The sequence below is a fragment of the Peromyscus eremicus genome, chromosome 2, assembly GCF_949786415.1.
Source record: "Peromyscus eremicus chromosome 2, PerEre_H2_v1, whole genome shotgun sequence".
NCBI classification, from domain to species: Eukaryota; Metazoa; Chordata; class Mammalia; order Rodentia; family Cricetidae; genus Peromyscus; species Peromyscus eremicus.
Window position 1 is genome coordinate 148766041 of NC_081417.1, and position 8542 is coordinate 148774582.

The following is an 8542-nucleotide window of genomic DNA, read 5'->3' on the forward strand; positions in this document are numbered from 1 at the left end:
CACCTTGTGCCCTTCCCCGTGGAGGAAAAGTGTAGCTCTGGAGTCAGCCCTGGTACTGTCTCTCCTTAGCTTGGTGGTAAGGAAGTCGGTCTCCTCTTAAAGGAGGAGGGCGAGCCTGTGACCTCCTAGGGACTAGATCTGTGAGTATCTAGTGAGCTGGTGTACACAGTTACCAGACAGTGGCCAGCACACAGTAGGTGCTCAACTAACAATTATCTCCTTTCCTTGCTCATGTCCCGCAAATCCCAAGGGTTTCCTTTGTGTGACCACCAGGGGGCACCAAAGGATCGCCAGCGGGGACAGAGGAGAGGTCAAAGTCGCCTCAGGCGCTCACGGTGTAGTGCCACAGGCTAAAGAATGAAGTGTGCTGGGGTGAGCAGAAGGGCGGAGGAGGAAGAGGTCTCTGGGAGAGGGACCTCACATTGGGAGGGGTCCAAAGTCAGGACCGTCCTAGAGGGGATGAGATAGGCTAGGGTGAAGGCCAGAGACCATATGGTCTTGAATGCCAAGCCCAGGGCCATCATGCAGATAGCAGAGAGACACCTAGAGCTGTGGTGACTGCTGATGGAGTCTGAGTGGGCCTGGCTGGCTGGAGGAGCCATGGAGGATGGGTTTCTTCAGGGACAGAGCCACAGGAGATTCATGGGTGGGACACGGGACTTGAGGGTGGTAGCTATCTAATTGAGCTCAGAGGCAGCAGCCATGCTTAGCTTCTCTAGACGCTTGGTACCCATATCTCACTCCCACCTTCCCAGGAGGATGCTGAGGTATCCTGAGACACTATGAGGCTCTCTGAGATGTACCATGCCTTTCCTTCCATGATCCTCAGCTGCCTCAGGCCACCCAGGGACCATGACTCATACCCAGATTCCAGCCTTGACCATCAGGGTTTGGCTCCAAGCTGCCCTGGCTCAGTGGTTCCCCCTCCTAGGTCACCCCATCTCCCACCAGCTCAGCTCTACAGTGCATTCTGCCCCAGCCTAAGGTCTACAGCCATGACATCCAGCATAGAGCTTCCTGGGCACGGACTCTGAGTTCACTCTCCTGGTAATCTTGGCTCTCTGGCCCTCCACTCCCTCTTCTGTGGTCCCTGGTATGAGACTCGGTGAATGAGGCCTCACCACGATGGTCTCGGTACAGCTGGGGCCACAGGGCTCAGACAGTTGTGTGTGGGGGCTGGAGGCAGAGTTGATGGAGCCTCCGAACGAAGGTAACCGTGGACATCTTTATTGCTAAGCCTTCAGGCGGTGCAAACCACTCTGTGTCCAGAGGTGTCCCAGGGGCTGGCTCCACACAGGAGTGTAGTTGAGAGCCTTTGGGAATGCTTCTAAGCTCAGCACCACAGGCTTTTGAGCTGAGCATCCCTTCATGGGGCTTTGCTCAACTGTGTATCTACTTCTCTGATCTATCCCAGAGCTGAGCTGGAGCAGCAGGGCCCTGGAATAAAAACAGGTGAACAGCCAGGAGAGCAAGCCCTGGCCAGCTCCTCCCCCCCACCCCCTGCCTGTTTGCACCAGCCTGGCCGCAGGAAGAAGGTTCCAGGCCTCAGCGCATGGCCCAAGCCGTTACTCTCAAGCTCCAAGGTGGGGCTCAGGGAGGCCGAGGATGCATCTGGCCTCTGGGATCAAAGTGGACAGTACTGTTTCTCTTGTCCCCACGCCAGTTCTGTGCTGCCCTGGGTTCTGAGGTGGGGAGGGCAAGCCAGGACACCAACCCGAGGCTGGAATTAGGGTTAGGGCGGGGGGCACCAGCTCCGGGAAGCAGCAGGCTCTGTTAGAAATAACCCTGGTGCTGGAAACAGCAGCACTTCCCCAGGAGACAGGGGGGTACCTCACAACCCTGGCATCCCCAGCTCCCCGAGGGCAAGTGTCACCTTGACATAGGACAAACCGACTTATGGTCAGGGACACTGTCATACCTCTAAAGAGCCATGCATGAAGCCTGATGCAGAATCCATGCCCAAAATGAGGGTCTTCACATACCACCCCCCAACCCCACCCCCACAGCAACTCCAGGACAATGTTGCCGAAGAGGTGGCTGCAGGCCAACCTGATTTAGTACCAGGGGACCAGGACCAGGCTGTTCCCTGCTTCTCAGGCTGCAGGGGGTACTTAGCCAGGGACCCTGGAATATAGAGATCCCCCCCTCTTTCTCCTTCCCTGAGCCTGCCCTATTGAGGCGACAGCCTGAGATGAGGCCTCCTGAAATAACCAGATCTGGTTAGTGAGGCTAATTTTAAAAGCCACTCTGGCTGCCCCATGGGCCCTTCTGGGAAGCTGTGAATGTTCCTGTGTGTGCCCCTGGGAGGGGCTCCTACTGAACACCCCACGACGCTTCCTAAGGCCTGTGAGCCCAGGCCTAATGCTTGGGCTTCAGAGACCCAGGCTCTGCTCTGCCACAGTGCAGACCCTCCCCCACGGCCACTTAGCATCTTTAGCATTCTGTCTTGGTCTCTGGACCGTCCCCACCCCTGTCTTCTGCTTCTGGGTCTCATGCGCCTCTGTCACGGTGTCCCCTCTGTCTCTGACCTTCTAGTCTAGCCTCTGCAGCTGGGACTCCACCCCTCTCCAGGCCTATTTCCCAGGAGACCAGATACAGCATGCCGGACAGTCCACAGCCTGCTCTGTGCAGGCTGGTGGAGGTGGGTGTCCACCTGGAATCGAGGGCGGGAGTCCTAGAGCTGACAAGAGCTAGGTCCGGCATGCAGAGGCCAAGTCCAGGCACGACCTGGACCATCTGGCCAGGCCAGGTGCCAGCTGGGGGAATGAGCTTCAGGGCAAGGGTTGGCAGGCAGCAAACAGAAACATGCGGTACCCAGTTAAATTTGAATGTCAGGTAAACACAGACTCATTTTTAGCTTAAGTATACCTCATACAATATTTGGGACATACTTATAGCAAAAAAGAAAAAAATGATTCCTGTTTACCTGACATTCACAGTGAACTAGGCGCCCTGTGTTTTATCTGGCAGTCTCGTCCTGGTGGCCCTAGGAGTGAGGGGCCGCCTCTCAGGGACAGCCAGTTCTACAGACTGGTTTGAGGGTAGAGGCACAGGTCCTGCCTGGCAGGGGGCGGGGCTCCATTTTCAAATGGGGAGAGTCTTTGGGAGACATGGTGAAGGGCACAGGCCATCTAAGCACAGTCACGTCACGTGGCAGCAGAAGAGAGGGTTGTATGTACGCTGCTGAGCCCCAGGAGCAGGCACACAGTGGGACCTCTCTAAGTGTTGAGTGAATAAGACTACTCACAACCCATCCCTGTAGGGTGTGGGGCACATGGCCAGAAGGGGGCTCTAGCACCCTGCTCCTAAGTTTCCGGGAGCCAATGCCTGGTGCACTGGCTCCATCCCCAGGCTCTCCAAAGGCAGCAGTATGGAAAGAGGAAAGGGTTGAGGGCTCCTCTTTCCCTAGCCCACTCTGTCCCAGGCCAGTATTGGGGCTCAGCTGCTGTCAATGGTGCAGGAGACAGGCCTGAAGCAGGGAACTCTGCCTTCTGAAGTGGAGGACCAGACCTGAGGTACTATGCTATGCTCTCTAGGGGGCATCTGAGCCATGGGACGCCTAAGACCCAGTACATTGGAAATCCTTGACCCTGGGGGATGAGGTTTCAACCATGATTCCATAGTCCATTCATCTCAGGGGTCTCCCTGGAGGGAGCAACTGGGGGAAGGTCTGTGTCCCTCTTATCCCTCTCAAGACAGAGCCCATTAAATAGCTTATCCACCCACCTAGCCACTCATTTATCTATTCACCCATCTATTCATCTACAAACATCCACCCACCCATCTATCCATCAACTGTCCATTCCTCTACCCACACATCTCCCCATATATCCACCCACCCACCCACTCATCTACCTATCTATCAACATACTCACCTATCTACCTACAATCCATCCCTCCACCCACTTATCCATTCACCCACCCACCCACCCACCCACCCACCCACCTATCCATCCATCCATCCATCCATCCATCCATCCATCCATCCATCCATCCATCCATCCATGTGTCTATCCACCTACACACCTATCTATCTACACACCCAGCCTTCCACCTACCTATACATTCACCCATCTACTTATCCATCATCCATCCAAGCATCCACCTGTCTGTCTGTCCACCGATACACCTATCTATCTGCATATCTAGCCCTCTACCCACCATTCATCCACCTAACCACTCACCCACTCATCTACATCTATCCATCTATTTACCCACCGACCCATCTATCTACCCACACATCCATCCATTCATTTATATATACCTACCTGCCTATCTATTCATTTATATATCTATCCATCCACCTACCTATCCATCCACCCACCCACCTACCCACTCATCCACTCATCCACCCATACATCTACCCACACATTCACCCATCCATTTACTCATCTGCCCATCCCTCTGTCCCTCTACCCAACCATTGACCCATGCACCCAGCTCCTGCTTATCAGCTCATCTTTTCAACAGCTCATCCATCCACCCACTCAATCTGTCCTCCACCACACTTCCACCCTTGCTGGCTTGCTCGCCATTTCTATTCACTCAGATGACTCACCCCTTGAGTCCCCTGCCCAGGTCTTCTGCTGAAGGGTCTCAGAGCAATTTGTCCAACTCTGTGAGGGACACCTATGCTGTGCCATGCCTCATTCTGCTCCTGGCTCCAAGCCTGACTGTGGACAAGTCACTGGAGGCTCAGAACCTCAGTGTTCCCTTCCCTAGAATGGGGCCCGCACTAGCAGCTCTCTCCCAAGGTCTGTGAGGATGATGAGGCTTGCAGGTGTCCAGTGGGCATCCGGTGGGCATTTCAGAAGGGAACTGCTGCTACTGTTCGTTTTGATGATCAGGTCTAGGTCCCTGAGAGGTGGGCATGGGGAAGCCAACTGGTTTTATGGCCGTCACTGACTTTGAGATACCCACTTCCTTGGGGGCTGCAGTTGCCCCTCCCCATCATCCAAATGCTACAGTAAATCCTTCAGAGAAAGTAGGAGTCGGAGGGGGTAAAGGGCATCACCCTTTTCCCCTGCGGGGGCGGGGGGTGGCTGGAGCCTGTCTCCTCCTACACCGGAGGCCTCTGTTTCCCCAGAGTATAGGAAGGGGGCTGGGCTGATACCCCTGTGGCCTGGCCGGGACCTCTGTGTCATCCTGTTAGTAACACTTTAGCTCTGAGCCTATAATCATATCTGTCCAGGGAAGAACCAGCCCAGCATTTCTTTAAATTGGGCTCTAATTGCGGCTTCTAGTGGAGTCAGATGGAACCCATCCCCCAGCTGGTGTGAATCAGTGAGGTTGTCCTGGCCTGCTCCCCCACACCCGGCCCAGGACCCCCCAGGAGCCATGGTGGGGCTGTGGCCGATGTCCCTGGAGGGTCCACTCTGTGCCATGCTCTGTCCAGGGGACTATGTCATCTGTCCTTTACTCTGTGACACAGGGCTACGGGAACTTTAGCTTGGATGTGGCCGAGTCTGGGTTTGAAACCAGCCTTGTCTGATCCCGAAGCTTTGTTCTTGGCTTGAGGCTTAGAAGTGCTTTACCCGAGCCGTCCAAGCCTCCTTCCTGGGGTCTCCCAGGGCATCCCGGGTCACCTGCATTCCCATCCAGCCTTCCTCATTCACAGATGTCTCAGCCATCTGCCCCTTCCTCTGGTCACAAAGACCCATCTGCCCTCTGCTTGCTAGTAGGCCTCCTGCACCCCCTCCCCCCAGTTCAGGGTTGTGTTCACCACTCTGTTCCCCAGCCCATCCCCCACAGACGTGGGAGCCCGGCCTGGAGAGTGGGGTGGGGCTAAGAGCCAGAAGCAGTTCCCTCTTCGGTGGGCAGGAGAGAAGCCTGCGGTTCTGTGTTTGTTCTGGAGACCCAGCCGCTTCCCCAAGGAGACAGCCAGTGGTTCCCAGGCCACAGCCCCTGAGGCGGAGCCAGACCACGGCTGGCCAGGCCCTGATGGGCTCCGCCAGGGCCTGGCGCTGGGTGGTCTGGGCAGCAGCCAGGGAGGCCTCAGTCCTGGCCTCAGGGAAGGAGCCGTGACCAGAGCCAAGCTGAAGGGGACCTGGAGGGGTCCCGAGGTCTGGGGGTGGGCTGGACATGGGGCAGAGGCAGGCGTCAGGCAAGTGGCGCTCAGGGATGCTCCGAGAAGACTTCAAGCCCCAGATCCTAAGTCCAGGAAGACATTAGGATCATCACACTTGGGTGGTTTCCACCCAGCTCCTGAGTTGGCCCAGGCAGAAGCCCACCATAGAACTGATGGCCTGTGACAACCTGACTCCAGTCCCACCTCTTCAAGACCTGGCCTTTTCCATCCGTACCACAGTTAGGGAACAGCTCAGAAAAGGCTCTTCCAGTTGGGCAGTGGCCCAGGCTGGAGGGATCTGTCGGAGTTCATTCTCAGGGGCTTCTCCTTGCCCTACTTGAGTCTGGTAACAAAGCGCACCCCATTTCTTCATCTACGTCTCTCCTCACCCTCCCAGAGATGGGTGGCCCCGGGGTAGAAGGAACACCCTGGCCATCGGCTCCCTGTAACCTTGGGCAAATCACTTCCTCTGTGTGCCTAGAATTCTGCATATCCCTGTGACCCTGTCTGTGGGCAACTGGGGCTCTCCCTGTGCCTCAGGCTCCCCTGACTGCTCACTCAGCCTCTCCACCCCAAAGTCCAGTGTGTGCCACCATCTCACTGTGATCCAAACCCAACTCTACTTATTCTCTCCAAATCTGGTCCTCTGTAAATGACACCTTCATCCACTCAGGCCCTGGGCCAAAAACTTAGAAGGGGGAGCCCCTGATTCTGCTGTTTCTCCTCCTCTTCACATGCCATCCGCCAGACAGCGCTTCTGGCTTCAGCTCCCCAACATGTCTGTGATCCAGCCACCAGCCACCACTCCATGCCACCACCACCTCCAGCCCTGAGGACAAAGGCCCACAGGCCACATAGCAGCTTCCACTGCTGTCCAGGCTCCTCTGACAGCAGCTAAGGCCACCTTTACAGAGCTAAGGTGCAGGCCACGGCCCTCCACTCTTTGGGCCCCAAGGTGGCTTCCCCTCTGCTACCATAACACACAGGCTGCCACATAACCATAGTCCCGGGCTTGCTCTCGCCCACCTACCCCACTGCCCTTCCTCTGGTGTCCTCTCTTTACCCCTCGGACACATCAGTTCCTTCTTGCCTGGCTTTGTCCCTGCTTCCAGCGATCTGTCCGTCAGCTGTCTACAGATGCCACCATCTTCCGAACTGGGTCCCTGTTCGTGTCACTTTCTCAGACAGGTCTTCCCTGATTACCAGCTATATGGCAGCACTCAGAATTAGTTTCTTATCTGTAAAGTGGCGCCAGCCCTGGAGTTCCACCTGCCCTCTGACCTGAGACCGCTACCTGGAACCCTTGGTGGAAGAGACGCAACTCCTGAAAGTCTTTTGACCTCCACGCATGCACTGTGACACACACACCTGTACTCACGTTCACAGACATGTATCATGAACATGTGCAATAATAATAAATCAGATAAATTTTTTTTTTTAAGAAGCCTGTGCTCTGAGCTGGTAGGTTTGGATCCCTGGCTCCACTCCTCGCTGATGCTAAGCTTTCCTGGAGCTTACCATCTTTCTTACTGATCCTGTTGATTCATCTGTAAAATGGGATGATAGCCCTAGCCCTCCAAGGGTGGGTGGTAAAAAATAAATGAGCCCATGCATGTCAAGGAGCACTTAGGGACGGTGCCTGAGACCCAGGGAACGTCATGGAAATTGCTGGAGTCGGGACTGCTTGTGAGAGCATTTCTGTGCCTACTGTGCGGATAGCCTACTGTGTGAGGAGCCTGTGTCTGTGTCCTCACAGGCAGAACGGAGGTGGTCCAGCCAGCATCCCTAGTCTGTTCTGTCCTTTCTCTGCTGTCCGCTTTCATGGCCACTACACCTGGGGGTCACTAGTGCCACGAAGGAGGCAGACGAAGCCCTGTCGAAACTGGGAACCGAATCCTCCCCTAAGTGTTTAATCACTGCCCCCCCCCCGCGTCCCGGGGAGCACCTCAGTGGGAGGTCTTTAGTTCAGCCCAGGGGGTAATGACAAACTTAGCTGTCCGGGCCTCTCCTCCAATTCTCCCCAGGGAACCCACAGTCCTGTGGCTTGTGGGGGCTGGAGCACTTGTCCTTGGATAGATTAACACCTTAGAAATACAGGAGGGGGTGGAACCTTCCATCTACCGCTGATTGGGCCTGGAGCGGGCTATCATGCCCTTTGAACCTCAGCTTTCCCATCTGTAAGCGAGGGTGATACTGTCAACCAGACAGGATGATGGTGGGACAGATGTGCCAAGCTTGTCTTTCCTCTAGGTGGCAACTCACTTCCATGTCTGGGGCACTAAGTATGGTGTGTGTCACACAGTAGGTCTCTTGCTGCCTCCAAATCTTGATTTCAGGGCATTTGGAGGGATGATACCACTCAGGGACAGGCCTAAACTCCTCCGCAATAACCAGGAGCCAGATTGCTGAGGGCAGTGTCTGGGCCCTTTCCCACCTTTTTCCCACAGCCCCAGACTTCCCTGCCTGATCTGGTGT